This window comes from Balearica regulorum, chromosome 13 (assembly GCF_011004875.1).
Source record: "Balearica regulorum gibbericeps isolate bBalReg1 chromosome 13, bBalReg1.pri, whole genome shotgun sequence".
Classification (NCBI taxonomy): Eukaryota; Metazoa; Chordata; class Aves; order Gruiformes; family Gruidae; genus Balearica; species Balearica regulorum.
This window is the reverse complement of record NC_046196.1, coordinates 3,306,750-3,325,277: the sequence shown is the minus strand read 5'-3', so window position 1 is coordinate 3,325,277 and position 18,528 is coordinate 3,306,750. Positions and strand designations below refer to the sequence as shown.

Sequence of the window (18,528 nt, the reverse complement as noted above, 5' to 3'; positions counted from 1 at the left end):
CGTGCAAGATCAGCTTGGCCAGTTTTAGTAAGGCCAATGGCTCTACAATGCTGTGGGGTGGTCTGCCTGTGCACCCGTGCGGAGGTGTAAGCCTCCCATGCACCCTACAATCCCATGGTGGATGCATCTCCACTATCCCCCCATTTTCCTGGGGGGGTCTACCCCTAAACCCAGCCCCATCACGCACAACAATAAGAGGGAACTGGCAGCACAAAATCCATCCTGGCTACCAGGCCAATGGCCACCCAACCCCACCAGCTTCTCTGGAGGGACCAGGAGACGTGGACCTGCTCCATCCCCAGAATGACCATAGAACCAGTTTCTCACTAGGCTAATTACTGCTAATTGTGCCACTTTGCTATCTCACCAGCCGTGCCCTGAGCAGGGCTGATAGCGTATCAGTCAGATAAGGAGCACTCAGCACAGGTAACTGGTAAATGTTGTCAGACCTGCGGTGGGGTGAGCTGCCTTCTGGAGGGGTTATCTCTCCTGCTGAGAGCCTGAGGCACTGACCTCCTAAGAGGGACACTGGGGTCCTAAGGATATGTGGAGGGTAGCTGTGACCGGCACACTCCTCTAAGCTTTTTAGGTGGTGCTGTAAGGGATTTTGGTGACTCAGGATTTGAAAACATTAGAAAAGCAAGCTGGCATTCATTTTATAGTAATTATTTTAAATTTACTTAACATGCAGCTTATTCTTTTGAGTGGTTTTTGCTGTTGTTAATTTAACACTGTGGAAATGAAGGTTTCATCATTTCTCCCTTTTTTTTTTTTTTTCCCTACAGAGAAATAAATTCTGTTCTTTTAACAAACACTGTATCTCTGAGATCTTTTGTTATTTTTCACCATATCTGCTGACCTACATGAAACAATTCAGCTCCTACACTGGCCTGAGCACTAGGTAGGAATTATTAACACCTGCTTACCAAAGTGGAAACTTGGACAAGGTGTCTTGTTGTTCTACAACATTTTTGGAAAATTACTTGCTATTGAATACTTCAAAATTTTGCAGCCAACCCAGAGAAAAGTCTTGTGTGTAGAGGTAGCTTCTGGCTGTGTGTATATAACCACACATCACACCTGGCAGGTAAAACACACTGGTACACAATGCCTGGCCGCATCAGTACTGACATGTTGTCTTGCACTTGGGTATCTCGGTGCTTGCTGTAAAAACTGAGAGCACCACTGCTTTGTCTGACGGGTGAGTCAACAGAGCTTGTTCATGGCTGTCAAAGTCAACGGCAGGGCAACTGGGACACCTGAGAATTCTGCTGGGTCCTCTAATCCAAAGCTTGGGATATTTTCCATCTCAAGTATCTCCACATATAACAGCGATGTAGGAGAGATGGATAGGCAGGCAGACAGAACATTTTCTTCCTTGAGGTACCTCAGTCATCTGCTTTTCCTTTTACCCTGCAAGTCCAGTCCGCTTTCAGTTTGGTTTAAGTTACCAAAGTTTCTCAGCCTGTTACAGTAAAGCTCATAACAAAGTCTGTGGCCAGCTCTTTCTTTGATAATTCCTTTCCCCCCATTTGTTTATCTCAAGTACTGAGCTTTGTTCCAGGCCCAAAACCAAAAGCCTTTCTACCCTGTTCTCTTCTTGACTTGTTGCAGATGTAACGAAATAAATCTTTAGAAAGAACAAACCTTCACTTCCTCTCTCCCGTCTGATTCAGTCACAAACCCCAGGAAAGAAAAATAAATCACATTGTGAGCTTGCCCAGTCTTGAAGGATACCACGTCTAGTCCTGCAGGCCACCGCGTTCGAATTGGACGTGTCCATCCCTCAGAGAACTCAGTGACCACACCAGCCCAGGCTATCACGTGAAACCACCCGTGCAAAACAAAGCTGCGTGCATTGCCGTGAGACGGTTGCCCATCTTGCCCACCCTTCCCAGTTCTCCACATTATTTTTCCCTGCTGTGGTCTGACAGCAGGACAAAAATCTGATAACCATGAAATCCTTATTTTGAGCATGGCCAAAGTCAAGGACCGACAAAAAAGTTGTGATCAGCCTGAATTGAAGCTGAGGTGATGGTCAGCAGCAGTTGTGAGCACAACCAAGCTGTTGGTGCCTTCCCTTGGGCACTGAAGGGTGATGTGCATCTCTGGCTTTTCCCACAGTGCCACCAACAGCTCTGCCCCTCTCCTCCCTCCTCTGCCACCCACTTAATGCATTTTAAACTGCAATCAGAAAAATCAGCTGCAGGATGTCTTTGTTTTTCTAAATTGGCCATAGCAAAGAGGTAGAATGTACCTCACAATAGTTTATCTCTCTTCTGAGAGATGTCTCCACGTGAAAGCTGTGTAGCTTTTACATCCACCATTGAAGGAAGGCTCAAACAATCTCTAAACACAACCCAGTCATGGTGGATTACCAAATTACTGTTTTCATCCAATGTGCCAGAGATCCCATGTACATTCTCCCATCCTGCCCCAGCTTTGGGGTGAAACACATCAGCGTGAAGCCCTTTCCAGTGCCCACTTCACTTTCCATCACCCTGGACTGGGCACGGGCAGCCGGTCGTGGTGTCCCCACCACGACGACTGCAACTGAAGTGGGGCATGACTTCTTAAAACAGGTTGCCTATGTTTGCCTAACTGTGTCTTCACTTGACACGGGTCTAAGTTAAAGAGACAGACCTGGCTTTAAGCTGGGGTATACTGGGACTGTATAAAAGGGATGATCTAGATTTACACCAGGTAGCATCTGGCCCATTCATTTTTATTCTTGCAATGGTACATGGGGGAAGATGTACAGAACCACCAATGGTGCTGAAGTCAGAAGACATTTGAGTTATGCCTCTAGTCCCAGACCTTCACTCCAGAGGGATGAACTGAGTGTTTTCTTTCTCTTTTTTTTTTTTTTTATAAATATAAACAAGAGGTCTTTGCACATTTGAAACAATCCGTACAGTTAGCATTGAAGAAAGTGTAATTAGACACTTTGAGAACTGGAAGAAATTAACTCCAACCGCAGACCGTCACTCAGACTATTACTTAATAATACTTCCCAAATGTGCAAAGTACTTAGTTTTAGAATAACAGGAAAGAAGTGTAACTCGTCACCGAGAGCAAAGCCTTTGGCCCAGGAAGCATGCACGGAAAAGACAAAAGCCACCGTTCTCAAAAGCCAGAAGATGCTTGCCACTTCCCATCACCCAAGGGGTACCAGGATGCCTGGCCGGGACAAACCTGCTCAGCCATGATGCTGGGCTGTGAAGGATGCGATTCATGGTTCACATCCCCGCGGTGCTTGAATGGCTGGAACGGAGTCAACGGGAGTGACCGGCCTGAGGTGCAACGAGCTGCATGCGAGAAGATCGCCTTCAGTTTCCAACATGCCAAGGAAACCACTGAGAAATTGCTGTTTTCCTTCTTCTCCAGCACCAGGCAGAGCCGTTGACTCACCCTGTGCTACAGAGGCCTGGCTAGAAAGAGATTATTGTGATTTCTGCCCGTTTCTTTCCTCACTACAAAAGGCCCCATTCATCTGGGCTAATTTTGAAGGGAGAGCAAGGGGTATCAGTAGCATGAACTGTATCTGAGTGTCTCAACCACATTTCAGCAAGCCACACTTGTTGGCCAGTCCAACCCGGTGAAATAGATATCTTTCATCTGAAGCTTTTTAGTGGATCGTTTCTCTGATTTTAAACAGAAGTATCTTTTCTGGCCGTGGCAAGCTTAAAAACTACTGACGAAGCAGGGACGGCCATTTCCATAGCGAAAACAAGAGGCCATTCAAAAAGTGGGAGAAAAAAGTTGTTCTCGCAGCAGATATGTTTCTGCTGCTGCAATCAACGTACCTACATTTGCCTACCTAAACACACCCCATGTATATGCAATAAGGCCATGTCCAGAACAGTGAATTTCTTGCCTTATTTCAAAGCACTGAAAAAAACAGATTTTTTCAAAAAATACATACATGATGCCTTATATGCTTAACCGCTAGTCTTTGTAGAGCACAACTGGGACTGCCTGTGTATGCGGGAAGAGCTACGACATAATTGCTTTCAGCAGAATATCACTGTAGTCTATAATTAAAATATATGAGGTTGCCAGTTTCAAAATTTTTAAATGATTTCATCTGTATTTGGGTGATTATGTGTCTCTGAGCAGCTCATTTAAAATGATACTTCTATTTTCAGCACACAAAATGGATGCTGGGCAAAAGGGAAAGATGATTTTATCCTCTCCTTCTTGCAGTCCCCAAGAAAGCATCTAGAGAAGCCTGGAGAGACAGAGCTCAGACTTCAACAGCATGTGCCATCACTGGGGAAATCCTTGGTTAAAGCTGCTCACGAAGTGTCATTCCAGAGATGGAGTGGAAGGTATTGAGAAAGAAAAGGGAAAAAAAAGGAAAAAAAATCACTAACAGAAAAATCTGGCACCTCCTAAATCAGAGTGACAATTTCAGCACAGTGTTTATACAGGGCAGTAAAAATAAATTGCCTGAGACTGATTATACCCACATGCCACTCGCCAGGCAACAGGGATGTCCCGCAACATCGGAAACCAAACACAAGGAAACACGTGCCAGTGGCAATCATCATCAGTGCGACAGCATCGGGGCCAGGACTGCTTTCTCCCCACTCTCAGGAAGTGGAAGCAGCAGTAGGAAGAGGGATGTGTTCCTCCTCCCTGCCACTCAGACATGACTGTGTGAAGGGTGGCTTTTGAGGCCACCACTGATGAGGAGTCCTGCAAGACCACAGACAAATGAGCAGTGTGGTTTTAGGGTATCCTCAAGCTTTGATTAAAATAAACTTGCACAATCAGGAAGCCTCTCTGCAATTTATTCCACAGCGATCAGCTGGGGAGTCAGTAACTCCATCCCTGGTCCTCTCCTAAAGCCCTCATGGTCCCATCCAGTTTGCAGCCAGACCTACCCTGAACCTCATGCAAAAGTGAAGGGACCTCAGCTGCATCCCCTCTTCCTTACGAATAACAGCAGGGGAATATCCTGACCCCATCTTCAGGAAAATAACTCAGGTCATGTCTGCCCTTAGCATAGAAGCCACAAAGTGTCCCAGATTAGCACGGGTGGGAAGCAGCCCTTTTCTCCTCCCCATTGTAGTGCCCCTAAAAGCCTTTCTCTTATTTCTGGTCTTTCTCCAAGGAAAGTTCTGTCTTTAAGAAGACTTCTCTGCCCCAGGAGGCTGGATGGCTCCTCATAGTGGCACAGCCCCATGACCCCATGTCTAGGTTTGGTGGCATTAATGTCCCCAGAAAGCTTTGAACTCTGAAGCTGGAGGAGCTCTGAAGGTGCTGGGAGCTGTCATGGCATCAGTTACCTGCTGGGCTGAAGTGTCTTTGCAGGAGGCAGTGAACGAGCCCCATCCCTTGTCAAAACAAGATGCATGTGCTGACATAACAGAGGGGGTCAAAAAATGGAGAACAAAAAACTCAGCACAGTTAATATATGTGACCGTGTACAACTATCTTCATCAGAACAAGGGCTCTGTGCTCACCGCAGCCACTTATTTCACCTGGCGGCAGGGCCAGAGCAGGCGATGCAGACACCAAATTACCTTGCCAGGGCTCTGTTGCTCTTAAAAAAAAGGAGAAAGAGCAAGAGACAAACCCTCTGGAGGACAATTTTGGGCACAAGAGGACAGTACGAGTGTGCTGACTGCAACATGCGACAACTTTCAGGACATCCTAATGACGTGGATATGTCCAGAATAAATTCTGTGCACATTCCAGTCATTCATGGGCTTTGGCTTTGGAAATGCCTTGACTTTGTGGCTTTCAGCAGAGCGATAAAACCAGCTAGAGACGTGCTCGGTTTCCTTTGACAGATGCCAAGGCCAGCCATGCCTCAGCGCTGCTGGGGAGCATCCTCTTCCCTGTGCAGGAGGGATGCACGCTCACAAGCTGTTAAAGGTATGTGCGGCACGCAGCGTTTTTGATCAAAATAAGTAATACAAGAAGGCAAAGATGATAGCGTTGCTGTTATAATTGTAATGAGTCACAAATGCTATTTTGATGGTTTTCCTTGAAAGAAATACACAAAACCCAAGCGATTTAATTAAAGATCTCCAAGGCTTTGTAATCAGCATGGCCACAAATGAAGGCAAATCGACTTTCATGTGGCAGAATACATGAGCAGTTTTCCCATTAAAATAAAAATAAAGAAGAAAAAAGGACATTTTAAAGAGTTTTGTTTATAATGATACCAGGACATGACATGAAGGACCTATATCCCCCATGTGAGAGGAAGACTGTGATTAGCTTAGATAAAGCACAGAGGGTTCAGAGGTTTTTTTAACGGTTTATGAATACATGCATTGCATTACGCATGTCTGTTTAACACTGAGTGCATCTCCAAGGAGTCCTTTAGCAAATGCATTTGGGAACAAGAAAAGAAACTCCCAGGGGGTCAAAGATACTGACAGGTAGAAACATTCACCAAGCTCAATTTCTGAAGCTCTTTCTGAGCTTTTTCCGAACAAATGTCCAAAGCCCAGGACACAGAAGCAGCCTTTGAAGCTGCTGAGATCTTTAAGCCAAAGAAGTAGGATGGGTCACTCAGCAAAAAGTTTTTATTTCTGGCAAGCACGCACGGAGAAAGTGAGCATTTTTGACCTAAGTGTGTATGGGGCTCTGACCACCTGGGACGGATCTGCTCGGAGGAGCAGGAAACACTGCAAGGCTCGAACTGATAGAAATAGCTACTGTTTCCTTTGCATCATATCACCACCGAGCCTGCGAGATGCACAGGATCCCGCATGCATCCAAGATTTGCTGCAAAACATCAGGGAAATGGTGAGAGGGCAGATTAATCCCGTTTACTCTGAAGAAGCCCATGATTAATGCAACTTGGATGGTGCTGTAGGAAGGGGGATGGCTCAAAAAGATGGAAGGAAGTCTGTGGCTGTCCTTAGTTGATACTATATATGGTATTTGGTCAGTTCTCCTTTTGAAGCTGCAGCTAGAAACGCATTTTTATTGTATTTCTTTTTAAAGCAGAAAAAAAGGTCAAATAACTTCACCGCTCTCAAAGAGCCCTTGGTGATGGATCGTGCCGGGAGTGGCAGCTGCTAAGTTTCGAGCCCTGGGAGTGCTCGTGGGGACTGCTACAGGGGTTATGCCCCCCCTTTCCCTCTGCCAGACCAGCGAGCCCTTAGACCGAGTGGTCCCTTGGGACTCCCCCAGCCCCAATTTTGACCCACAGGGACTGGCTCATTGGGGAACTGTGTCGGGTTTGACACATGAACCCTCTGGACCAGAGTGGTGGTGTCTGTGGAGGGGACAGCCATGGGCTGGCAGGAGTCAGGGCTCCGAGGAAGGAAAGGGTCTTTCTTCTGGTGTTACTGACTCCCACCACACTGCCACACTGGCAGTGCTAGGAGCCGTACGGGCATCGATTGCACGTGTTTTGGCCAACCAAAGAGGTTACTCATGGGTGATGAGACAACTGCTGGCCACAGACTGACAGAAGAGGAACATGTGGGACAGCAGGGCAACGAGCAAGAAGTGAGTCTGTCTACCTTGGAGAAGTCCCAGAGGAACACAGCTCCTTGCCTGTCGCATCCCGCTGCCGAGAAAGCCATAAGCTCACCTTCATCACCAGCCCCCTGAAATCTCAGTGCTCCTTTCAGCCTGCCTGATAGCTCAGGTTCCTTTCACGGGACAGGGCTTTGCTAGCAGGACAGGTCCACCATTTGTTCCCAGTATGAACTGGCCACCCCAGCAGGCTGATTTCTCAGGGCTGGGGCCATCTAATTGACCCACCTCCTCGCCAATAGCTCTCAGTTAAGGTCCAAAGCATCTGGGGGCTGCATTTTTTGCAAAGCCTGGCAGCCCTTTCCCTCTCTGATCCAACCGGCACTGATAACCAGTGTTGCTGAAAGCGCAGGAACATCCCCCCTTCCCTCCACTCCCCTTTTACATCTGCTCTACATTTGCATCTCAGAAATTAGAGAACTTAGTTATGCGGAATTACATAGCTCGGGCTGGAGTATGGAACTGATTGGGTATTCAAGCTAAATAAGACGAGTTTAAAGATCTTTCCAGGAAATTGAGTGGAACACCCAAACTGACATTTGGTATTAAATATTATATTTGTGCAGTTGCTCTTTATAGCCCGTTGGCATTGAACATCTGGGAGCACGATTTATAACATACAGAAACTGAATACCTGCTCAAAATTATGCTCATCAGGGCTCAGAAATTAAAATATTACTGTGTACACTCCGAGCCAGTCCATTCCTAAAAGGTAGAGCTATTAAAATATGATTAGTTGAGCCATATCTGGTCTCAGAAATGTCATACACCATTACAACTGAAAAGACCTTGATGCAATATTATTGGCAAAGTCCCCTGCTTGATCAGCAGCAAGATGCCAAAGAATGAACCTTGCAAATACTTGCTCCAGCACCAGGAGGGAAATTAAAAAGAGAGGGGGTGTCTCAGAGCTCTTGATTGTACAGATTGGGGTGGCTTTGGGCTCCTCCTTATGGCAGGCAAGAGGTGAAATCTTGTATGGGTTTTTTTTTCTGATGTGGGAAGAGCCCCGCTGCCCTTTGCTGCCTCGAGCGCATGTTGCCTCTTCATCATCACCGAGGACAGAGGTGGGGATCATCCCCTGCCACAACCCTGTCCCAGTCCCCAGCGATCGCAGCTCCCCATCCCCAACATGTTCGTGTTTCCAAGAGCTCCGCGCACTTCATGGGTGGTCGGGATTGCATTTCTCCCCCTTGCCGGAGAATAAAATCCAAACAACAACCACAGAAAACCTGCAGGGACTGGGCCCAGGTTGGGGTAATTATGATCTTCTTCCGCTTCTTGCAACACAGTGAGATAGATATATATATATATATATATATATACACACACACAAAATGTATAAAAAATTCTTTGCAATAGATGATTGTCTCTCCTAATGAGGCAGATTGACCTAATCAGGTCAGCACCGCACAGCGTTAATCACTGTAAGCATTTCTGCGCTGAAACCTCTGCAGATTACCCCACGGGCAGGACTCAGCCAAGGGGGGCTTGGTGCTGAGTGCCCCATCCCCAGCACCCAGGGCAGAGCCCTCCAGGTCTGGGCTGCTCTCGGATTCAGGCAGAACCTCCCCTGGGTTTGCCAAGGGGTTCAGGGCAATTGCCTGCCCTGGAAAAGTCCCTCCGAGGCACTGATCCATTGGTGCAATTACAACAGCAACAAAATCCCCCGGAGACAGCCCTTGTTCTCTGTAATTGAAGACATTTCCCATAGGTGGGTGGCATATTTTTCTCATGAAACGTGGCTGCACTAAACCAGACATCCGAGTAAGACGCAGTTTTGCAAAAACAAGGCAGAAATGCAGGGTTTGTTTTTTTTTTTTAAGGTCTCAGGACTGAGGCCAGGTGAGGCCCCGTCCCGATGCCCCCACTTTGCTGCTCTCTGCCCGCTCGGAAATCGCCCCTAAAGCGAAGGCAGTGCTGCATGTCCCGGTCCGGCGGGAGCTGCCGCTCCCCGGCTTTGTCAGGGCTTATTACTCCATGTTTTCACACTTATCCCCAAGGTGTTGAACTCGCCCTGAAGGTTAATTAGTAATTTATTGCGCTGTCATCGGTTGGAGGCTACTAATGGCTTCAATTTAGCCCCAGGGCTTTTGGTTTCTTTTTTTTTCTTTTTCTTTTTCTTTTTTTTTTCCTCCCTTCCTTTCCTCCTGCTGCGTTTGGAGGAGCTGGGAGCTTCAGTATCTATTCAGAAAAACAACTGGAAATAAGGTCCAAAGAGGCAGCTGAAGATTCCCCCTCCCCAGCTCTGGGAGCGGACCCCAGTGGCCCTGTATCCCTGGCCCTGTTTGCAAAGAAACAATTTAAATAAATTTACATAGAACTGCAAAGCTGAGGGTGTTTTGGGGTGTTCCTAAATGCCCAACTTGAAGCAATGTCCTTTGGAGAGCTTTTTCCAAGGCAAGGTGGCCACGGAGCATGGACCTTGGGCCAAATGATGCTGTGTGAGCTGTATCTGTGGGTAGCAGCATCCCCTTCTCCCCTTGCAGGACACAAAATCATCTTGGCTGGAGAAACCTAAACCAGCTTCACTCACAGGGAGACATCTGTGGCTGGGCAGAGGGCAGCCTGCGAGGAGGACAGACTGAGCCCATCGCCCTGACATCTGGGTGCCTAGTTTTTGCATGCATGGCTGCAGGACTTGCCTGATGCTTAACGAAGAGTTGTGGTTGGGTCCAGCAAGGACTGGGGTTGGGGGGCACTGGGGAACGGAGCTATTTTGTCCTTCCTGTAATGCACCTCCAGCGTGCCTCAGTTTCCCATTTTATTTACACAGCAGATGTGCAGCCCACCTCCCCCAGGTGCACACACAGCCCACTGGGCAATCTGAATAATCAACCACCCCCCAAAAACCCACCGACCTGCCCCAAAAGCCCTCCACCCACCCAGATACAGCTTAGACGTTGTCCCACCAACAATTCCTCTTCATCCTGCCCTCACCTGTTTCCCAGGGGCTTTTGTGTGTGTGTGTGTGTGTCCCCATCATGGGGACACTAAGCAGAGACAGTGCACAGGTTGTGTCCCCCACTGTGTCCCTCCCTCGTCTCCATCAGCCCTGTCTTGCTGAATGGAGCGCCTCTTGCAAAACTCTTGCGCACTGATTCTTTTTTCTTTTTTTTTTTTTTTGAAAAACCATGTTTCCTGTGTTTATACAGGCCGTTAGGTAAACCGGCCATGGGGGGGGGGGGAGCGAAGGCATGCGAGGTGCCGGTGAGGTCTCAGCGCTGCAGCCTGCGTCCAGGGCAGGAAGGGATGGCTGGGATGGAAGTGTCGCACCGGGGCTGAGCCGTGCGGGGAGGGCACAGAGAGCTCCGGGTGGCCTCGTCCATCCCTGCACGAGCAATGGGGACATGCAGACAGCAATAGCGGGTGATTCTGGGGGCCAGGCTCCCAGTGCATCTTCAGCAGGGGTTCATGGGGGAGAGGGATTGGGAGAAGGGAAATCTGGGGATTTTAGAAAAAAAAGGGAAGAAATAGATCTCATTAAGAATACAAGGGGGGTTCTTTCAACTAAGAGGCTGCAACAAATCCCTTTCGATTCTCTCTGCGGAGCAATACGGTGGCAAAAGCCAGAGGTGAGCAGGGGCAGCGGGATGCCTGCAGCCTGCCATGCCATGGGACCTGTGCCGGGGCCGAGGGACGAGTCAGTCTGGGGATGAAGGTGGAAAGGTGCATTTCTTGAAACTATGTGACCTGACTGTCAGCCAGAAAGGAGAAAGGTACGGACATTTCTTCGGATTTTGATTTAAAAAGAAAAAAAACAAACCTATATTTAGCTTTCACCTTCAGATACATGCACGTGGATTCCTAGAGTAACATCTGCTATTCCCCTCCCCTGTTTAATTTATGGCCGTTAACTTTAGGGCTAAGGACAGTTTATGGAAAAAAACACCTGCTTTCCCCTACTCCCAGGGCAAGGGTGGAATTTTCTCTGACTCTGCATCCTAAATAAAGCTCCGTTCCAGGCCCCGATGATTCATAGCGTGGCTCACGCACACATGCCTTATGTTAGGAGGCCCTGTCAAGATGCTCATGCCCCTTTCGAGTTCGAGGACTCGAGCATAGGCTTTGTGCAGAGCTCATATATACACATCACCGGAGTTTTCTGCAGAGCCCAGGGGAAACCTGAGCCCTAGGGCTGGCTGCCCTTGTGTTGGGCTATGACCATGCTACGTGCCAACGTCTTGCCGAAAGGCATGGGGAGGTCTGTCTACATTAGGGTCACTGGGACCCCAGTAAAACTGTCCAGTTCTGGCTGACAGCCTGGTTTTGCTACATCCCACACGTATCCCAGCGGGCTCCATCCTTCCCATCTCTTCTCCAAATGCACCTTATACACGCACCAAGCTCAGGCCAGCCCTCGCTCTGCTTTCTCAGTAAGGCAGTATCTCAGCCCTTTGACACAGATCCCTGGCTCTGCTTCTGTCATTATAAAAGATTGTCTTTCCGTGATGGAGCTTTCACTCATGGATGCTTGTCAAAAAAAAAAAGAAAGGGGGGAAAAAAAAAAAAAGGGAAAAAAATCAAAATGAGAATTGTTGGCAGCAAACAGAAGATAAAACCTGGACACTCATCCAAGCTTGTGTTTGAAAACTGATAGCCAGCACTCACACAGCACGCAAAGACCCCCCACGTAGCAAACCTCGTCCAGAGCACCGTGCAGCACCCAGGGCTGGAGCCCTGGGGAGGTTTCGCCCCTCTCCAGCAGCCACGGCACGCACCCCGATGTCAGCGCGAGGGGAGGTTTGCTGGCTCCAATACATTTTTCAAAGGGGGAGCAAAGCAAGGTGGCGGTGGTGGTGGGGTGGAGAAGCCTATGACTAATCTTGTAACCTTTCCTTTTAGTGTTTAAGAGAACCTAAGTCTGTTTACAATAAAACGGAGCGATATTTTTCATCCTTCCAAATGGAACAAGGGTTATATAAACAAAGTAACCTCAGACACAGCAAACACCTGTTGAAGGGAACCGGCTTGAAAAGACACGCAAAAACTATCTGTCTATCTATCAAGGCCTCCTGTTGACTTGTGGTCAAGTTCAAGTTGAAGTGCACGGCAGAGATCTGCTGATGGGGGAAGGCTGCGATAAGCAAAAGCATTAGCAAATGCCCATGGTTTTTGCTCGGGAGGTTAGCGAAGGAGCAAGGAAGAGCTTTCTACCTTTTGAAACTGAGGAGTCTGCTTGGATTGGAGCAGTTTTTCCTGTTCTCCGGTACCTCACTTCCAAGAAGAAACCCGAAACTGAGAAGTTATGGAATAACCTGCCACAAATTTCTCTATCTTCCTTCTACCCTTTGACTCAGGTTTCAGTCCCGCACCAAAACATGCAGGCTTTTATTTCATCCATACTGCTGTGATTTTGATTTTTTCCCAAACTAATCAAATTGAACGCAAAAATGTTCCCATAATACTACAGGCTAGGTTTGGAATCATTAAGTCCTTTGGCTTCAACAGTGACTTGTGGTGGTGAGTTCAATGGATTAATTATGTATTTCTTACCACAATATGAGGCTACATCGTATCTTTACTAATTACTGACCTAAGGTAACTAAATCAGTTATGTCATATCCTTTTATTTTGTATTTTTCTTTCCACAAAGGTTTGTCAAAACCACCCAGCTCCTTGAGCAGAACCTTGCCAGGAAAGTCCTACACCTGTGAGTCAGCCATGGTTTTAGGACAAGATCTGAAGCAACACAGAGATGAAAGATACCCAAATCCTGGATCGGTCTGTTGTGCTGGCCGCTCCTCTGAGCATCCCTGCATCTTGGGACCCTGCTGGGAGGAGGCACCAGGAGATACCCCAGGTTTCAGCCACTCCTGGTGCTTCCAGGCGTGCTGGAAGCTGCAGCTTCAGGGGACCACAGTAGCACTGGCATCGGAGTCATGGAAGACCACCCTCCCACAGTCCTGCTGCTGGATCAGGCCCATAGCCCCAGGCGGTCCACAGCTGGATGTTTTGTTAGGGTTTGGCATCTTCCCGTGAAATGCAGACAACATCAGCAGTAGGTGTGCTTGATGATCCATTTTATTGTGTCGTTTGATTGGTATTGAAGAAACGAGTGCAGACTTTTCCAAAATGGAACTGGAGGAAGGCATGTCATCCTCCAGAAGCAATTCCTCTCTCCCCTGAGAAGTGATATTCCCCATGAACTGTGAGAACAGGAATTTCCAAAGCTTTGTTCAAAACCATGACAATTTCATTCTCATTATAACTTTTTTCCTAGGAAAAGAAATATTATCTATACCAGCACACCATGAAGCAGATTTCGCACATTGCATAAATCAGTGTAACTTTACCGACGCCATGGAGGCACGCCAACTTGCACCTATTCAGGAATCTGGTCTCCTATTTTTTTATATCTTGGATTTCGGCAGGTTTTCCTGGCTGAAGATGAGGAAGGCTCCAGCAAAGTACAAACTACCTGTTTATCTGACATCCCATCCCAGCGGACAAACCGACATCGCAGGACCACGCGCATCGGAAACATGGCTGATAAAGCGCAAAGAAAAATGTCGTCTTCCGCTGTGCGCGCGGGGTTGTAATTCTTCCAAAAACTTTGCTTAAAAACATTTTCCACCTGTAATGATAGAGGCTGTCTTGCTTTGCCTGGGCTCTGGAAGTGAACGCTGACAGGCTGTGTGTAATGTCATCTCCCTGCTTTAGACCCTGTTCCAAGTTTGGAAATCCAGCAGGCTGGATGGAAGGGGGAGGAGGATTATTCTATTTTTTTAAGTTTTTAGGGTAGTTGGTTTTGGTCCTAACCTAACAAACAGGTTGACATAGATGCTTAATAATCATGATTTAAAGTCAAGTTGCCTGTCAGACCAGCAAATATCTGTGGTCACTTGGTGCCCAGTTCACCATCTACTCACAGCAGCCTCTGCACTCATTTCTTATGAATAATGTTCAAGCTTTTGCTTCATACATATCTGTATTTTATATACGTTATCAAATTAATTAATACAACCTATTTGGGTCCAAAAATAAGAGGAATTAAAGGCTAGAATATATATACCAGGTTGATGCATGTTTTCTGTGTGAAGTGTCATCTCCACGCTAAGGAGATGTGCTCCTGGAGGGATGCTTGCTGGGTGCTGAGCCGTGCCCCTGTGTCGTACCATCCTCTCCAAGCACTTTTTGCAAACTATGGTGCTGTCACCCTGATTCCTGTTTTCCAGCAGACACGAGTCTGAATCAACGGGAATAACGAGGCATGGCGAGAACAGCGTGAGAAGGTTCCTTGCTAACTTCAACTGTAAACCTGTAAGTCTTTAGAGTCTCAGCTCTTTCCAGTTACATCATCCGTATTGGACTGGTCCTGAAGTCACAGCAGTCCTTTGCGTGAGCTTTCTCCTGCTTGGTTTCACACATCCTCCGTGCATCATACAGTAAACCTCCTTGCCTGCCCTGTTTCTGTACCTTTTTCTAGACCACATCAAGGAGGTAGATTCTTGGAAATGGTGACTTCTTACAAAATCCACCTTTTTCAGATTTCCAGGTCTTGCTACACCTCACAGGTTTTGCATGAGATCGCACTGCCCATCATCACTGCCATTCATCACTGCCATTCAAGCCTATGCTGAGTGCACAGGGCTGAAATGCAGTATCTCACCAAGACCAGTGGTATCAAGGCTTGGCCAAAAATGTCTGGTTTTAATTCATACCTGTATCTCTTATCTACCAAGACAGCAGTATCTAATAAGCAAATAACAGTAATTTTGTTTCCTGGCACCACATGTGGGACATGCTTTCTGCCCTTTTCCTTGGGTTTTTGTGGTTTATCAGTCCTTTCCTGTGAAACTCTACATGTTGGAAAGGAGGCAGTAAGTCATAGAGCTCTTAACATTTTCTCTTTGTGGAGAAATGTGACTTTTCATCTTTAAATAATTATTCAACTTGTTCCTTAATGTATTCTTAATATAACTGCTTTACAGTGTTCCAGTAACAGCCAGGCACTATCTCATAATAGTGACTCATCTTCTTATCCGAGACTATACATATTCCTTGCAAAAACACACAGCTGAGCACTCTTAAATATTTATCTTGTCCCCAAAAGAGAGATAGGACTGGTATCAGTAGATCTGAGCCAAGGCTTTCATCCAGGTTTAGAGCCCAAGTTCTCAGCTCACCCTGCATTTTCTAGAAGGGCCAAATCTGAGCACCGAAAGCTTGCCTCTTGGCTCGGAGGTCTTCATGCTGTTTCCTGCACAGCGGTGGAAAAGCAATCTCATCCTGTGTTGGCGATTTCACTTGAATGAATTGAACAGAGCAATGACACAAGGGGAATCCAGCATACCCTTTGTAGGTTCAGTCCTGTGGGAGATTCCCAAGGGACAAGAGGATGACTGAGTGCCCTACGGTCCAACATCTCAGAACCATGGGAACATGACTGCATGTTCAGCTTTGAGTTTCTAATGTGACGTCGTAGGATTGACTTGCTATAGATCAGGTCGGACGAAATTCTGATCCCACTTCCACCGATTTTGCAACATAGCAAAAAGCGCTGACACTAGCCAAGTCATTCCCGTATAAACAAGAACAAAATCAAGCAGATGAAACTTGGATCTGGACAAGGGTGCTCAGATCCAACTTGTTGGCTTGAGCTTTCCTGTAACTTGGGCAACGAGAGCAGCAGAGCAGAACTTGCATGACTTTCTCTCCTTTCCCAGGGTGTCCAAGAAGTCATCATTGTCCCAGGCAATGACCATCGTTTCTAACACTCAGTGCTTTCTGTATTTACACATACACACTCCCTCAAGGTCACCTTTTGGCTGCTTCTTTTCCACCTCCTGGAGTACAGCCTTATCTCTGTTGATTGCTTCCAACTATAACACATTCTTGACTTTTTGAGTTTTCAGATAATATCGAAACTTCTTCCAAGCTACTTTGTCTTCCCGCCAGTATCCTTTCATGCTGATGGGAGATGCATGTATCTTGTATCTCACAAGACTGGCTTCTCACTCAAGGCACGTGGGCACAATATGATAGTGCCAAATCATTACATATAGCACAAAACCAGGATGATGCAAAGGCAGCTTCAAACTAATAGCAGTTCAAAAGATATCAATACATTCAGTTTGATTACTAGGCTGTTAGAAATCAAAACTGAAGGTACAGACTAAGAAAACAATAACAATCACAGTCCAGAATAAGATAACATCTCTCCAAACTGCCTTGTACAAATTCCTGCTGGGTAGGTTGGCTGCCTTCGGATGGAGCTCCACAGTTCAGTGTCTTTCACTGTTTTCCACGGATTAAGCAAGAAACCAGTAACCCAAATTCAAGCATTAAGGGCAGATCTGCCCTTACCCAGGTGGTCCCACCAAAAGCTTTGCAGAATCACAAATCTGGGCCTGCTCTAGTTGAGCAGCTACAGCTGTTTTGTTCGTGCCAATCCAACCGTAACCCTGGCCGTTATGGCTCTGTCTTTCTGCCTTCACCTTCCTCCTCCAATTCATCCTCCCAGCACAGCAGCAGCAAGAGCCCAGCTTGGCTCTGGCTCCTGAGCCTTTGGACCACAACACGCAGCTTTGTCTAAGCTGATGAGAAATCTTGAACCGCTTTTCAGAAATCCCACTCCCACCAAGGCCAGCGTGTCAGGTCCTCGGTGGCTGCACATCCTACTGAAGGCACCGAAGCCAACGGGGCTGTGCTGAAACACACCACCTGACTCACTTGGCTCTAAACCTTTGATTATGGACTTCAATGGGAAGAAACTCTGGGCCTCCATGACTTTTTGCTGACCTTAGAAGAGTTTAAGCAATAAACTGTTCTCTTGTCATCTGCAACTCCCGTAGGATCCCTCAGCCGAACAGACCACGAGCGTTTGCAAGGTAAGCAGCCCAGCGTTTGGAGAGCACAACAACGACGCTACGGCTGAGAATGTTAATTGTTCTCCATCGCCCCCAGTGATTTTAACATTTCATAATTCCTCTGCTGGCTGACAGTTGGATTCTTCCCTAATTAGAAACCAGTTGTAGTTGAAAAATCAGACATTTCCTGGAATTTAAATAACCAATTTTCCACCAGTCAGCATCCAACAACACAATCCTACAGTCTTATTCGAAGCACATTGGAAAAAATTATTGGAGCATCCTGGATAAGTGGGGAAAAAAGGGATTTTGATGACTTCACGCATTCAAATACACCATTCCTGGATCTTTGTATTCCAGCTTATTTTGTAAGGGGTTTTTTTTGTTGTTGTTGTTTTTAAAGGTGGAAATAATACCATTCATTGACAAAACCACAATTCAATGTTTTTAAAAGGCAACATGTTCTTAAATGCTGTGAATGTATCTTTTAAATACAGAGCTGGCATCTGACTATACATTTATTCATCTGTGCCTTAGGAAACATGTCTTTATTCATAATCCATGCAGAATAAATATTGATTCGTCCTCTATTAGTTCTCACAGCACTTGTTCATTTTCTCTCTGCAGCAAATTGCTATGACAGTAAGGAATAGCTCCAAACTCCTAAGTCTTAGGCTATTGAAAAGACAAAAGGAAAAGCCCTTGGACAGCTGCTGGCCTCCAGGAAACTCCATGAATGGAGACCTACGGCGCTGCGTCCTAATTACATCCTTGGGGAACAGCAGAGAAGACAGAACCCCAAACACTCACGCCGGTGGAGGCAGTAACAGTGATATCATTTGACAGTACATCATCTCAGCTGCTATTTTCTGTTCCAGAACCCACAGTTTCAGGCATATATACTTTTTTGGTTTTAATCAGCTTCTATCTCTTGTGGTCCTGGGAAAGAAATAACCCTTCAGCTGTAACTGATTAAAGACATTGATGCTTGAGTTTGCAAGCAGCCTGAAATGAGAGCTGGTAGAAATTTGAAAAGCCTGGTTGTTCCTGTGAACTGTGTGCTGTGACCTCCTGAATGGATGTCACTTAACTAAGTCTTTGCCTTAACTAAGAGAGGACAACTGCAAATGGAAAAAAAGCATCGTGTACTTAAAATGACCTTTGAAGCTGTGACTACATGAAAAAGCTGCCCCAGATTGGAAACCTT

General features: G+C 46.6%; 1 long non-coding RNA gene across 2 annotated transcripts in view; it reads left to right on the top strand.

The window, feature by feature from the left end:
• LOC142603741 (uncharacterized) overlaps window positions 1–17,831 on the top strand; it is a 37,274-nt gene extending 19,443 nt beyond the window's left edge. The window contains exon 3 of one of the 2 annotated variants that reach the window (XR_012837629.1): window positions 13,106–17,831. This is a non-coding gene — a long non-coding RNA (uncharacterized LOC142603741). Of the gene's footprint in view, window positions 1–4,206; window positions 4,765–13,105 lie in introns of those variants that run through there. The other variant, XR_012837628.1, reaches the window with a different exon arrangement.
• The last annotated feature ends 697 nt before the right edge of the window (window positions 17,832–18,528 follow it).